Genomic DNA, 16,024 nt, shown 5'->3' with positions numbered 1-16,024 from the left:
AGGCAAGTAGTCAAACTGTCAAAGCCTCAAAGGAACAAAATAAACTTACAGAAAAGAGGCGAGAACAAAATAAACTTACAGGAGAAGAAAAGAAGAACAGGCTCGCAGCCTCTCCTCGCAGTCGGTAGTCGGCGTGGCCACTCGCGGCTCGCCAGTCGCAGGCTCGCAGACGCAGCCTCTCGCCCTCTTCTCGCCGTCCGCCACAGGCCACAGCGCCACTGGATCTGGACGAAGAACAGGAGAAGAAGAACTGAAGAAGAAGAAGTGAGCTTGTAAGTCGTATGTCGTATGTCGTATGCGGTAATCGTCTAATCGATTCGGTATGCTGCCGTATGCGTATGTGATATGTCTTCACACGAAACCCACTTCACCGCTACTTCACGTCTTCACTCTTCACAGGCTCGTTTCCTGCAATTCAAAGGGGCCTCCTACCTCATATTGTTGGGGGCCCAATTACATCTAAAAAAAAATACAAAGTAATTTTTTTTTTTTGGGCTTTCCTATTTTTTTGTTGTTGGGGGCCCAGGACCCCAACCAGCTTAAGCTGTATCCGCCCCTGTCATCGGTAGGGGAGGGCCGACAGTGGAAGGTAGAGGAAAAATCGTTACTGTGTATATGTGTGTGTGTATAATATTTATTACAAAAATATATATTAATTTCTGAAAATAGAATAAAGGAATGCATGAAAAGTCTAAGATGTCGTTTGCTTTTTAAGAGTTACTGAAGTCTTATTTCAGTTCTGATTTATAAGAGGTGGTGCAGAAGTCTGAAACCTGAATCAATAAAACTATTTGTTTTTTTGTAAACCGATAAATATTTGAATTTGTTTAAATTGTTTATTTTACCCATTAAAAAATTATAGTGTTGAAGTTATAGATAAAGTATACAACTTCACATATTTATTCGTCATCATTACAAAATTTATATCTAAACTATATTATTAACATTCATTTATACGAAAATATGTCATTGACAGTATTTAACACATTTAAATCCTATTAAAATATATCAATTGAGAGATTTGAGAATTGATTTGGTAAAGATCTATCGAGAGAAATGATCGATTAAGGTTAATCGATTGAGAACAATAAGAGGTTGTTTTACCTCTTACCAGATGAGATGACAATAAAACATAAACACCTCTGAAAATTGAAAAACAAACAAACAGTCTGAATGATCTTATCTCTTAAGAAGTCAGACCACAAGACGCCGGTAAGAGTTTTTTTTATAAAAAACAAACAAGACCTAAACATCCTTACTTTAACATAATGTTGTAACAAAGTTAATCAGAGGGGCCACTTTTGAAGTAAAACGTAAAAGAATAGGGACGTAAATACGTAATTGTAGTTATAGAAGTATCAGGACCACTTTTGAAGATTGGTGTAAACCACAGGGACCAAAATTATAATTTTAAACAAACCTTTGAATATATACGAATAAGGAATGGAGAGAAAATTGAGGCAAAAATTGTGGTCGCAACACGCTGGCCACAGGTTTTGACCCAGGTCAACCCTTTCCCTTTTAGGCTACTTTCCACGAATACTGATCACCATCTTGGAGAATACACGCCCACCAACACGCCAATCCAAAATATTATTAAGAAAAAAAATATGTAACTTAGGGTTTGTAAAACTGTTCAAATGATATTAGTTCATATTTAATTATTTGTATAATTTCTTTCAATAAATGGTATCTAAGTTATAGTAATTCAATTTCAATGATGCATTATTTTATTTCTTACATCAGATAAATGATTAGAATTTTAATAATATTCATACTTTTATTAGTTTATACAAATTCTACGCATAAATTTTGTTATAATAATTTTAAAACACATTTGAACAAACAATATACAGATAATTAAAATTTTACTATGTGTTAGTCAAATTTCATCATTTGTTATGTATTTCATCGCGTATACATATGTGTGTGTGTGTCATTTTTTATGTTTTATTATTTATACATGTATATCATATATGAACTAATATAATTATAATTTATAATACAACATTAATAAATATTAAATACCAAATTTATTGTACATTTCACCAATATCAGTTGACGTAAGATTGTAGTGAAATTGTATAAAAATTAATATAAAAAATAGGATTTTAATGATGATGAGATGTATTTTAAGGAGCAACAAATCCACACTCAATTTTCTACAAACCCAATTCTATTTCTACTGGATATAATCTTTGAGTGGGTCAATGTTTTTAGGACACTTTGGAGGCACTCCAAACACTTGTTGTATTTAAACATATGATCCAATTAACAGAATCGACAGCATCACTAGTACTCATCAATGGAATCATCCTTCTTATTCTTGATTCCATTCCTCTTCTCTTTCTATGCATCATTCACTGATTCCATGGCAGCAAACACCATCGCCGTGAACCAAACCATTAGAGATGGCCAAACCATTGTTTCACCTCAACAATCCTTCGAGCTCGGCTTCTTTAGCCCCAGCACTGCCACCCGCAACCGCTACTTAGGGATATGGTACAAACGGCTAGCAACCGGCACCGTTGCTTGGGTTGCCAATCGAGAAACTCCTATCACAAACAAATCCGGTGAGTTAACTCTCCATCCCGACGGAGCTTTGGTGCTTCGTGACTCCACCACCAACAGAACCATTTGGTCCTCGGGTACGACGAAAACCGCTCCGAATCCAATAGCGCAGCTGTTGGATACCGGAAATCTCATGGTCGTCGATCGTGAAGGTGGTGACGATGATCCCGGAGATTATATTTGGCAAAGTTTCGATCACCCCGGAAACATGTTTCTACCGGATTCGAAGTTTGGGAGAAACTTGGAGAAAGGTGTAGTGACGAACATTACATCGTGGAAATCGGAAGAGGATCCTTCACAAGGAGAATATACGGTTTATATGGATTTCAGTGGTTTTCCACAAATTTATCTGAGTAAATCAGATATGATTCAGATGAGACTTGGATCATGGAATGGTCTTCGATACACCGGTATGCCGAGTTTGACACCCAATTCAATTTTCACATTTGAACATGTTTCAAACGAGAGGGAAATCTACTACAAGTTCGAACCGGTGAATCGGTCCACTACGACCAAGTTGATGTTAACTTCGGAAGGCAACATGGTCCGTTTTAATTGGAATAACCGAACCCAAAGATGGTCTGAGTTTTCGACACCCGCAACCGATAATTGTGTTCGATACGCATTGTGTGGACCCCACGGGAGTTGCGCTATCGAGCAATCCCCTCCTTGTGGGTGTCTGAAAGGGTTTACGCCTAAGACCAACATGAGTGGGATTTATCGGATTGGGTGAGCGGGTGTCGAAGGGAAATACCGCTGGATTGTGGCATTGGAGAAGGGTTTCGGAAATATTCGTCAGTGAAAGTACCCGATACTCGAAACTCGTGGTTCGATAGGACTATGACGCTCGAACAATGTCGGGTGAAATGTAAAAACGAGTGTAATTGTTCGGCATATTCGACTTTGGACATCAAAGATGATATCGGGTGTTTAATATGGTATGGTGATCTGATAGATATCAACTCATTTCGTAATAACGGACAAGATATATACATACGAATGGCGGCTGCTGAATTAGGTACATTTTTATCATGTGTCTAAATCAAATAAATAGGATACAATTTGACTTATGAATCATTCATAAACCCAAATTGCATCTTAATTATTTGTAATTCTTTTTTAATATATCCAAAAAGTTTAAAGTAAATTTATGATTTTAGTCCCTATGATTTATTAACAATTATGATTTTCATTCCTGGGGTTTATAAATTGCAATTTTCCTTCTCATGGTTTGTAAATTATTGTTATTTTTGTTTTTAAGTTGGTTTTTACTTTAAAATATAAGGGATCAAAACAATAAAGAATCGTAAAACACAGGTTATGGAACAAAAATAAATTGTAAATCATAAGAATGAAAATATCAATAAATTACGAACCACAGGGATGAAAATCACAAACTATAATAAATCACAAGGATGAAAACCGTAATATACTCAAGAATTTGTAACCATTTTCTTTTATTTTTTTAGAGAAAGATAACAAGAGCAAGAAAGACGTGAAGATAATCGTCGTCCCTATAATGGTAGGATTAACCATTCTACTAGGAGTATGCCTTTTGGTGATCGTTAGAACGAGGAAATCGAAGCCACAAGGTATCGTATTCAGGGATACACGAGTTTTTTTTTTCTAAACATTCTTCATTTTGCATGGGTTGTCATGTGAATCAAATACTTTTTTTTTTGTAGTGGAGATTGGTCCATTTTACGTAGACCGAGAGGAAAGACCAACATACGAATCTCAAAACAGCGATATAGAACTACCGTTGTTTAGTTTGTCCACGCTGCTTGATGCAACCGACAACTTCTCAAGCAATAACAAGCTCGGGGAGGGTGGTTTTGGACCAGTATACAAGGTAATATTAAGTCTTTAGATGTACGTTCATTATTTATCTTATCGTCTTATGCATAATTGCGTTGCTTATGAATATCTAAAAAAACAGGGATTCCTAGAGAACGGACAAGAAATTGCTGTGAAGCGGCTTTCCGAGAGTTCGACACAAGGAGTTGAAGAGTTCAAGAACGAAGTTATCTTCATTTCCAAGCTTCAACATCGGAATCTCGTTAAGATTATAGGATGTTGCATTGAAGGGAAAGAAAAGATGTTGGTTTATGAGTACATGCCCAATACTGGACTCGACTTATTTTTATTTCGTAAGTATAACGTCATAAAAAATATGATAGCAACGTCTAAAGCATTCAGTAAAACAAAACCAACAATATATTAAGTTATTTTATTCTATTTTACAGAAGAAGCCAAGAGAAAAACACTGAATTGGACACAACGATTCCACATCATTAACGGGATTGCACGAGGTATACTCTATCTTCATCAAGATTCCCGGCTACGTATCATCCACAGAGACCTTAAAGCCGGCAATATTTTGCTTGATCATGACATGAACCCAAAGATATCAGATTTTGGTATGGCAAGATGCTTTGGAGCAAATGATACCGAAACAAATACTAAAAGAGTCGTTGGAACGTAGTAAGAATTCGTTTTGAACGTAATCTACATTCATCATTTTTCTAGTACGATTAAGTGACATAACACTCGTCCTTATATATTCGTTTCCAAAGGGACCCACAAAATAAAAACGTATAATTTGTTAACTTGATCATTTGGATGCAGTGGATACATGTCGCCAGAGTATGCTGGAGATGGGATCTTTTCAGTAAAATCAGATGTATTCAGCTTTGGTGTTTTGATGCTAGAGATTGTAAGCGGGAAGAAAAATAGAGGGTTCTTTCATCAAGCTCACAACCACAACCTTCTTGGACACGTACGATAAAAACCTGATATTTGACTTTTGAGTTTCAAACGAGTTTTACTTTGGAGAATGGCTGATTTATTTTGAATGACAAATTCATTTTTCAGGCATGGAGACTCTACGTAGAAGGTAAGGCTTTGGAGTTAGTGGACGCATCTCTAATTGAGTCAGGTTACACCTTTGAAGTGTTGAGATCGATCCATGTGGGTTTACTTTGTGTTCAAAATAGCCCAGATGACAGACCAAACATGTCTACGGTGGTTATGATGCTGAGCGGCGATGCTCAACTTCCAGAACCGAAACAACCTGGTTTTTATACCGAAGACGATAAATTTGGACCTGAGAATTCATATAGCATGCAAACACAAGACTCATACAGCATCACGATTACAGTTTTGGAGCTAGAGAGATGAACACTTCCATTCTTTCCCACACGAATTCTTCTTTAAACTTGATCTCGATCGAGACATGATAATATGTAAAAAGCAGTAATTGAAAGTTTCTTGAAAACGATGTACATTTTTTCTTTAATGAAAACAATCGATAACGTAAGACAAACATAAACAAAAAGTACATAAAAGCTAGGTCGTTTCAATCATGGGCGTGATCATACTTTTTGGGTCAAAACCCGATGCTACTAAAGACCGTCAGACTGGTACAAACTGATCATAATTGTGTGAAACTAGCTGGATATTTATTTTGGATAATTGTATTTTTAAATTTTATTTAAATAAGTGTTTTAAATTAAAACAACAAATTTTATATTTTAAAACTTCTAATAATCAAATATAACAGAACTTTTGATCATCTTTAATCTTAAACTCACCCATGAATCATGATTGATAAGATGATTGATCTGATGCATCTCATCCTAATATGCATCCAATGGATTGAGATCCATTCTTACGTTTTTTTATTTTAGCCCTTCTTCTCATCGGAAAAATATATTATATAAAATCGATTTTATAAAATTACAAAATTATGTGAAATAAAAATATACAAAATTTAAGGACCCATGATCAGGCTCAAAACTGGGCCTTACTAAGTGGGCTTTACCACAATCCGGCCCAACTGGGGTTTCAATTGCATAGAGGATTTTGCATTTTTCAAGTGGCTTTGACCATTTTATCAAGTCAAGGAATCAAGGCCTAACACCCTCACCTTAAGAATTCCAATGCTACCAAACACCGTAATTATATTGTATAAAGTTATTTGATAGTGTTTATTCACATGTGAATATAGTCTATATAATTATTTGGATGTGTTCATTCATCTACGAATATACATAGAAAAGAATACTTGAAATATGTGGATTACTAATTTGATACTCCTTCAATTACTTATATACTTAATTAAACTTGTTACTTGTGCATTCAAAATTTTTGAATTGGAATCAATAACTTATTAACTTATTTAGGTTCCTCATGAAGTCTCTGAGAGATATGATTAGGGGTGTAAATGATACGAAACAATCGCGAGTTACTCGAGATCGACTTGATGAAAGCTCGGTCAACACTTGTCTCGAATTGGCTCGGCTCGAACGACATATTAACGAGGCGAGTCAAGCTACCCAATACTCGACTCGAAAAGCTCGTGAGATACTCGATTATTTTATATATTATTAGTTTCAAAATATGATCAATTTTTACGATAAAATTTGTAAAATATAAATCATAAAAATGTCTTATATTTTAGATATTTAAACAAAATCATGCATTTTTTAATTATAAAAATTAATCAATTATTTTTCATTAAAATCACAATTAAAAAAAGACAAAGAAAAACTATAAAAAAAAGTTACTGAAATTGTCCCACGAAGAGAGATTGTAAAGGAATGAGGAAAATATGTTATAAAAAAAAAGAAGAAAGGTGTTTAAGAAAAAGAAGAAAGGGTCGAGTTCGAGCTTGGAAATTAGGTTTCGAGTTTGAGTCGAGTATAATGATACTCGAGTTCGACTCACATCATTTACACCCCTAGACATGATTAGAAAATGTTTAAGACAATTTTTCGTTTTTGGTATTTTTTTTCATTTGGTCGATCATCTTTTCAAGCCTCTTTCTTTTGGGAACCCTTAAAGGGTCGTTTGGTTTGATGTAATAGTTTTGAGGGATTTGGATTCCATGAAGTATTTGATTGGTAAGATTTGGAATATAACTGAGTTCCATTATTTATGAAAAAAAAATTATAAAAATAATTAAATTACTTTTTATTAATTAAATATTTGAAAGCAAATATTTTTAAATATTATTATATACAAATCCCATAATATCCCAATCGTCTCGTGTAATTTCAAAATCTTATGTTTAAGGGATTTCAAAGAAATTATAAGATTTCAAATCCGAGCAATCGTGCAAACTAAACATGTGATTAGAATGAATTTGAATTCCAGATCTCCCCAAATCCTTTCCATTACAAAAAATCATATGTTGGTTGTGTAAAGTGAATGGTAGGCGTGTGCAGAATCTGGTCTAATTGAAATCGACTGATCTAATTAGAACCGACCGACCATAATTGGATATCCAATTGTAGTTGGATCTGATCGGATTGAAAATTTCAACATCCAATTTGGATCGGTCGGTTCTCGGATGGTAGTGTAGAACCTACCAAAACCGAACCGAACTAAACAGATCAACATCCAATTACTCATCCGATGACCATCCAGTTGTCCATGCAACAATTATCCAACTAATTTATTTTCAAATTGCTTGAATCATAATTTGTTTTATGTGAGGCTTTGAATTATTAACTTCTCTTGTGTTGGTTTTAACACATATTAAAAGTGATTAATTAATTTGTGTCATTGTTAGAGAATTTGATTGAATTAACACACTAGATGGATTCAATCTCATCGGATCTCGGATCTCCAATAAAAGTATCCAGCGTATGGAACCGAACAGATCCAATCATTCATTGAATTAAATTGAATCGGTTAACAAAATCCAACATCCAATGAATGATTAGATCGGTTCAATTCCCTTCACATCCAATAAATGTCAACCGATGATCAGTACAATAGATTTGATGTTTATCTTTGAATTAAAGCATGACATTCATTAAATCAATGAATTATAACATGTTCTAGAACGAGTTACCTTTTGTCAATTATATAAGTATAATATGTTCTAGAAGCAATTTATTAATTGTTTCAATTCAATTTATTTGACTTTAAATATATCTTTTCTTCGTAATATGAAAAAGCTTTTCTATTTTAAATAGTTAATTAATTTTTCAATAAAAAAATATTAATTTTTTTCATTTTAAATGATTAAATTTCTGGACTATTTTTGAATAAAAAGATCACTAAACTTTTTTTTAATAAAAAATTATTAAATTTTCTCATTTTGATTGATTAAATCTCTAAATATTTTTTAAATAGATAAATCATTGTACTTTTAAAAATTGGTTATTTATATCATTTTAAATCAAAAAAGTTACTTTAACCGACTATTAAAAGTTCGATGGTTTATTATTTAAAATAAAAAGTCGCGTTCTTATTCATTTAAAATGAGAAAGTTTAATGATTTTTTTATTTCAAAAAAATAGTTTAGAGACTTAATCATTTGGAATAAGAAAGTTTATTGATTTTTCATATAAAAATAACTTAGAGACTAAGGGGCCGTTTACCAAACGTTTACCAAGTCACATTACTTTACCAGATGAATATGACAAGGACCAAAAATCTTACCCGATAAGAACGAGACAAAGAACAAGAGTCTTACCCGGTAAATGAAGACGACGACTCTTACCATGGTAAAAGCTTATCGGGTAGATTATTGCATATAGTGTTGTTTTCGTGGATTAATATCTTACCCGGTAAATAAGTAATAATGTTGAATTTTATCAGTAGACATTTATCGGGTACGTTTTTAATAAACGATTCCTAAATCATTTAAAATGAGAAATTTCATTTATTAATATTGATGTTGGTCGGTCACACTTGATTAGGGAGGGAGAAAATCATTTGTCAAAAAAATAAATTATGTCATAAATAATATTCATTTATGACAGTTTTTATTTATGATTTATTTAATTTGATTGATATTGTACTAAAATAATATAAATTAATGATCATAAATATATAAAAAAACGTACTTCTATATAAAAAAACATATCCCTTAGTTACGTTGCGCTCCGACCTAAGTCTCCACGTCTTCTTTTCTCCGTACGAAATCCAATAGTGATTCGACAGATTTTGATTCCTATATCCACTCATGTGGTACTTCATTATATCACACACACACACACACCCACACACACACACACACACACACATATATATATATATATATAAGATCCATATGAATTTCATTAGACCCATAAATGATACATTGGAAGAATCCGTTGGGTCTTCCAAGGATGAATAAATCTTTTTTATATCAATATATAAAAAAAAAAAATACAAATTCATTTATTTTCCCATTAAATTATCATGACGTATTCTTATGTAAAAAGAGAAAGTGAACATGAATTAAAATAAATTAAAATTTGATGTATATTAATTTCATTGGTAAGACATGAATTAGACGTATGCAAAACTTTAACTCAACATTTTATGTATTGTTATAACGGGTACCCTTTTTAAAATTAAATATTTTAATAATAAATAATTTAAAAAATATATAATGTTATCAGAAAATTCAGTTATCTAGCTATTACATCTGTGATTGTAAAGTTGTTGCATGAGTTTGGTGTTTGTACATCGTTCGAATTCTCGTTACCAACTTCCGTGTAGAAACCAAGATGCTTCAGTTCTGGTTGTTGACCGTCGCTACTCAACATCATAACCACTATAGACATGTCTGGTCTATCTTCTTGGTTGTTTTGAACGCATAGCAAGCCCACTTGAATTGATCGCAACATTTTGAAGGTATGGTCCGACTCAATCAAAGATGAATCAACCAGTTACAAAGCTTTTCCTTCTTTATAAAGCGTCCAAGCCTAAAAAACGATTAGTAAAAACACCTCACAATTAAAACGCAACTTATTGAACACTCTAAATTTATGGATTCGTCTTACTTGTCCAATAAGATTGTGTCTATTTGGGATCTCACTCAAGATCTCTAACATCAAAACGCCGAAGCTGAATACATCTGATTTTACGGAGAAAATCCTTTTTCCAGCATATTCCGGTGACATATATCCACTGCATCAAAGTGATGGTTTCATTTATGTGACATGAAAAAATGAGCATACGAGTGTACATCTTATTAATCATCACGGAAAATTGAGTAGAAGTTGAAACTTAGTGGGGAAATATGTGCATTAATTGATATTAGATTCTTACTATGTCCCAACCACTCTTTTAGTGTTTGTGCGATTACCCTTCTAATATGTATATATCTATATTATATCATAAAACATTTGATAAAACTCTTAAAAACAAATTTTTATGCATGAAGTACTGTGTATTAATGCATATTACTTAAAATTTAAAATTACAAGTAAATTGCGCGTAAGTACAACTTATTAAAGCTCCAATTTTGAATTCGTATAACTAACTGCAAATAAATATCATCAAATACATGATAAACATCTCATTTTATATATAAAAAATCTAAAATATAATTATGATAATCATTGAGTTCTAACGGAATCATTATCTTTATAGAAATTTGATTGTTAAGCCAAAAATAAATTGCTTCCTGTTTGAACATCATTAAATTAAAAAAAAAAATTGAATTAATGAAATTGTACAAAAAATGAGAACTTTTAAATAGTTAATTTGATATTAATATCGATATATTTTTTTTAAAATTTTCATGATATATTTCAAATTTATTTTTATTCAAAAGTAAAAAAATTATTTTTATCAAAGCCATATAAACCATATTATATCAACAGAGGCAAAAAATAAAACAAAATATTAAAATGAAGATGTATTTTGCTGCATTGCATGGATATCATTCTAGTATATATGTATATATCTATGCTATCTTATTAAGCAAATTTAGCAAAAGTCTTAAAGTCTTACAATATTAAATGACCAAGATACCCTTTATACTACCCTTATGTCACTTTTTCACCCCCCCTCCTCTCTTCACATACACTCACTCTCTTACAACCGATTTTTTTAAAATTATAATTTTAAATTTATACTTTATACCCCTTTACGTCCTTTACTTTTTTATGTTTCATTTTAAATTTTTATCAAATTAACATATATAATCGTATATCAATTAAAACATGTTTAAAAAATACATTTTTGTTTTAACAAATTACACCATTATAATCGTCTCGTTAATACCTTGGAAATGAGTCCAATATTGAATAGTTTTTTACTTAATTGTATTATTATATATTATATACTGTGAAAAAATATTTTTAATATTTACGATTTATACTTTTATAGTTATTTATTTATATATATACTATATATTTTGGGGTTAGGCTGTCCAAATTGCACTGTATAATATGTTCTGAATTAATATGTTCTTGGGTTTTTTTGAAATATATATATATATATATATATACATATATTAATTCAACTTTAATCTGAGTTTCTGGACAAGAAAGAGGGTAAACAATTGAAATTTCATTCTAAAACCCATCTTTTTTGGTCTTTTCATGGCTTATGATCTGTCAAATTTGTAGCTTTCGTTATTGGTTTTGAGTGTTTATCTTAAAACTCAAGTTTCTTAGTTCTTTGCTCTTGGTGTAAATCGAACACATTTGTGGAGTCGTTTAAATACGTTGGATTTTAAATGTATTGGATTTTAAACTGTCATACAATTTTTTTCATCGATATTCTGTAATTGGGACCATAACTCTTATTTATTCAAATTGTATTAATATGTAAAAACCAAGTGTAACATATATCATCGTTAAATTTTATCTTACAAAACCAGTGGAACTTCAAAATTGTTAAAATTCATGGCTCCCACCGCATTGTACGGATACACAACTAGTATATATATATATATATATATATATATTATAAATAATACTGGATCTATTTGATTTTTATTAAAAGATAATATTCAATATTTTACTCATAATCAATGTTTTCTATTGCCTAGGGACAAAGGCAATGTTTGATCGGACGTTATCATGCTCTATTTTCAGTTTTAAACAATTATTCTTCACCACAATATAAAAACTGATACCAAATTATTTTATTAAAGTATTTTATAAGACTTAATTTACAAGATCAAAAAAATACAACGTTCTATCGAAAAGTGTCACAAAAAGTTTGTAATACATTTCTAGGCATTTGTAACAAGTTTTTTTTTGGATATTTTTGTCAAAAAAAAAAAAAACGCCGTATTAGTTATTTTATATAAGACACTATTTGAATAAGTGTTTGTTAAAAATAATTGTCCTATCAAAAGACGGGTATATAGGTAAGTTGATGTTTTGTATTAAAAGTGTTCTAAAAACCTTATTAAGTCTTATAAAACCGTCCATTAAGACACTTAGAAACTGTTGACGTCTTATAAATTCAGATTTGTTGAGAAGATATGCTAAAATTATATGAACGAATAATTATATATTAATGCATAAATTGTATGATGAATAAATCTTTTTAATTTAACTAGAAGGATAATCGCGGAATGTAGTGTGATAAATCTCGATTTTAATGTTTAGTTTTTATTCTTTCTCTCTATCGATATAATATGATTTTATGTGGTTTTGAGAAATCGATAATGTTTTTATTTTTTAATGACATATAAATTTGAAGATAGCATAAAAATTGGAAAAATAAATAAATCGATAGTAGTATCAAATTAACTCGTTTTTTTGGTTAAGCTTTTTTAATTTAATTTTTTATTATAATTTAATTTACATTTAATAATAAAGTAATTTTTTTTGGTTTAATAATATATTTTTTTATAAAAATAATAATCAAATATTATGTTATAACTCAATGATTATCTTATTTATATTTAAGATTTTTCATATTTAAAATGGATGTTTATCCTGTATTTGATTATGTTTATATGTAGTTAGTTACACGAATTTTAAGATAAAGCTTTAATAAGTTATACTTATGCAAAATTACTTGTAATCTTGAATTTTAAGTAATATGCATCAATAAACAGTACTTCATGCATAAAAATAGTTTTTAAAAGTTTTTGTCAAATGTTTTATAATATAGTATAGATATATAACAAAAAAGATACAGATATATAATTATGTAATTATCATTATATTGTCATGACGTATCCGACATGCAACATTAAATCATTCACGTTAAGTTCCATTGGAAATCGGTCCCCATATAAGCTTTGCAGTCGATATCACCGGTCAAAAAAAGGCTTTCAGGTCGTTATTTTACTTCATAATTGAAATCTTTTAGGAAATTGACTTCCGAGAGGAAAAAAACACTTATTCATATGCTACATTACAAGTACGTGTATTTTTAACGTAGAGATGTTACAATAAATATCAGTTATTGAATAAAATGCTTTATTGTAACGTTAATGCTTTTATGTTACATAGCTTCTTTTTGGTATTAATGTATAAGTCTCTTCCTGTTGGAAAATAGACAACACAGATTTAATACTGAAATAGATAATCTATATGTGATTTTAAATGACCCATTCGTGTTCGATTTGAACCCATCTGTACTATTTTCTTGACGCTGAGCTATTTTCCATCCCCACAGCGCTGTCATAACAGTAGAGCTTAACCACCTAGTCCAAGCCTCTGGTGGAGCAGAGGATATGATCAGTATAACGCCTCTCCCACATATGAATAAGGTTTAATTTTTACATGTTCAAATGGGCAACATAGCATAAATAGGGGGTCAAAATAGCAGCACCCATGATCAGTTGTGTAATTCTAGTTTATTTTCTCGTCAGTTACCCCTCATCATTGTGTTCAAATGGTAAAACTGAACTACATTAATGTGTTTTTGTATTTAAAAGAGGATTTTTGACAGATTCGCGAGGCTATGGTATTTCGAGCATATCTTACTCGTCCGAGCTCGGATGTAAGTGATTCAAGATGATATAGAAAGCTAACAAATGGACCTACAACTTTTGAGTTTCTGCAAATTTGAACTGCATCTGAGTAAGGGGCCGTTTACCCAAATGCTTACCGGATAAACGCTTACCAATAAGAGTCAACACTATAATTTATTTTGATGCGTAAGATTTTAGTATATCAAAACATATCGAATACAACAATTTATTGGTTAAACGTTTACCTGGGTAAGACTCTTCATCCTCACTTACCGGGTAAGACTCTTCATCATTCTCATCGCTCTTATCCGGTAAGATTCTTGGCCCTTTTCATGTTCATCCAATGAGAAAATTTGTCAAGTAAATGTTTAGTAAATGACCCCTTAAATCAGTGCATTGGAAAATATAATAAAATATGTTGACTCCTATAATAAGGGAAAAGTAAATTATATGAGTGCCTCAATTTTCGATTTGGTCCCTAAAACTAATTAAAAACACCAATGGTCCTTAATTTGTATTTTATATTAAATATTAGTCCTTCGAGTTAACCCCCTTAACTTAGGTAAGTCAAGCAGATGCATGCAATTGCCCCTCATGATAGCCGAGAGGGGCAAATCGTATGTTTACCGATTTCTATTTTTTTAAAATAATATTTTATATATTATATAAATGTTTTTATATAATAAATTAATATTGTATATCGAAAATTCTCATCTCTTAGTGAACACATTCCCGTCCTTGATTTTCAGGAAAAATTCATCTCTCAATTTATCGAGCGAAAACGCCCCTCACCTCTAAATACAAATTAAAAAGCCTTTTTTTATGAATGCAATCGAATGCGAAACAAAAAAGTTATCGTTTGTTATGTTACAATGAGGGAGAGAGGAAGAGAGAGTTGGGTAATGGTACAACGCAGACTTTGTAACGAGATTAGATGAACTGTTACACCTCCTTCGTCAATTCATAAAACGATTCCAAACGATTGTGCAATTTTGTGTGATAGGGCTTCTCCTACTCCACTACCATGAACAACCGGGCTTAAATTGGGCATTGTCTATTCATACTGGAATCGAAGGGATTTGTTCATTCCAAAACTTTTTTAAACTAAGGTATTGTTAAACAAACCCACGTTGGAAATATAGGAAAGATTGAATGATTGATTTTGATATATATGAAAGAGGAATTGATAGGTTAGTTAATTTAGAGGGCTTGTATAGCCTCATCCCTAAATTATGTAAACCAAAATTTCAACTCCTCTTTTAACTATATAATAATAATCTATCTATATATATATATATATATATTTATATATATATATAGATATAAGAGTTGGTTCAAATGTTAATCAAGATTATTGTGTTAACTTTGTTAACCAATTTTGGCTATTGATTCTTAGAATAAATGATTATGATTAATCATGATAAATAATTAATTTTTTAAATTTACAATTTCAAAAAACATATGTGAACAAAGGGGAAAATGATATTTAGGTAAAAAAATTTATATAACTCCATATTATTAATTGGGAGTTACAAAAATCAAAATATCCCATTATTTTTGTTAATATAATAACCATATGAACACACACACACACATATATATATAGAGGAGCGTTCAAATAAAAACTTGACTCATTTGTGTAAACCGTGTAAACCAATCTCATCCATTCATTTTTTTGATCAATGGCTAAGATTACATTACTTTATTTTAGGAAATTAAAAATTAAAAAATAATTAATATTTATTTTATTTCATCAATAAGGGTAGAATCGGTAAACAAATT

At 31.0% G+C, this 16,024-nt stretch overlaps 2 pseudogenes; one reads left to right on the top strand and one right to left on the bottom strand.

Annotated features, from left to right (window-relative positions):
• Nucleotides 1-2,305: 2,305 nt before the first annotated feature.
• On the top strand, nucleotides 2,306-13,625 carry LOC112506364 (annotated as a pseudogene).
• On the bottom strand, nucleotides 9,981-10,475 carry LOC112507960 (annotated as a pseudogene).
• Nucleotides 13,626-16,024: the final 2,399 nt, after the last annotated feature.

Source organism: Cynara cardunculus (genome assembly GCF_001531365.2).
Source record: "Cynara cardunculus var. scolymus isolate 2C chromosome LG 2, CcrdV1, whole genome shotgun sequence".
In the NCBI taxonomy this organism is placed as follows: Eukaryota; Viridiplantae; Streptophyta; class Magnoliopsida; order Asterales; family Asteraceae; genus Cynara; species Cynara cardunculus.
This window is presented reverse-complemented; position numbering and strand designations above follow the sequence as displayed.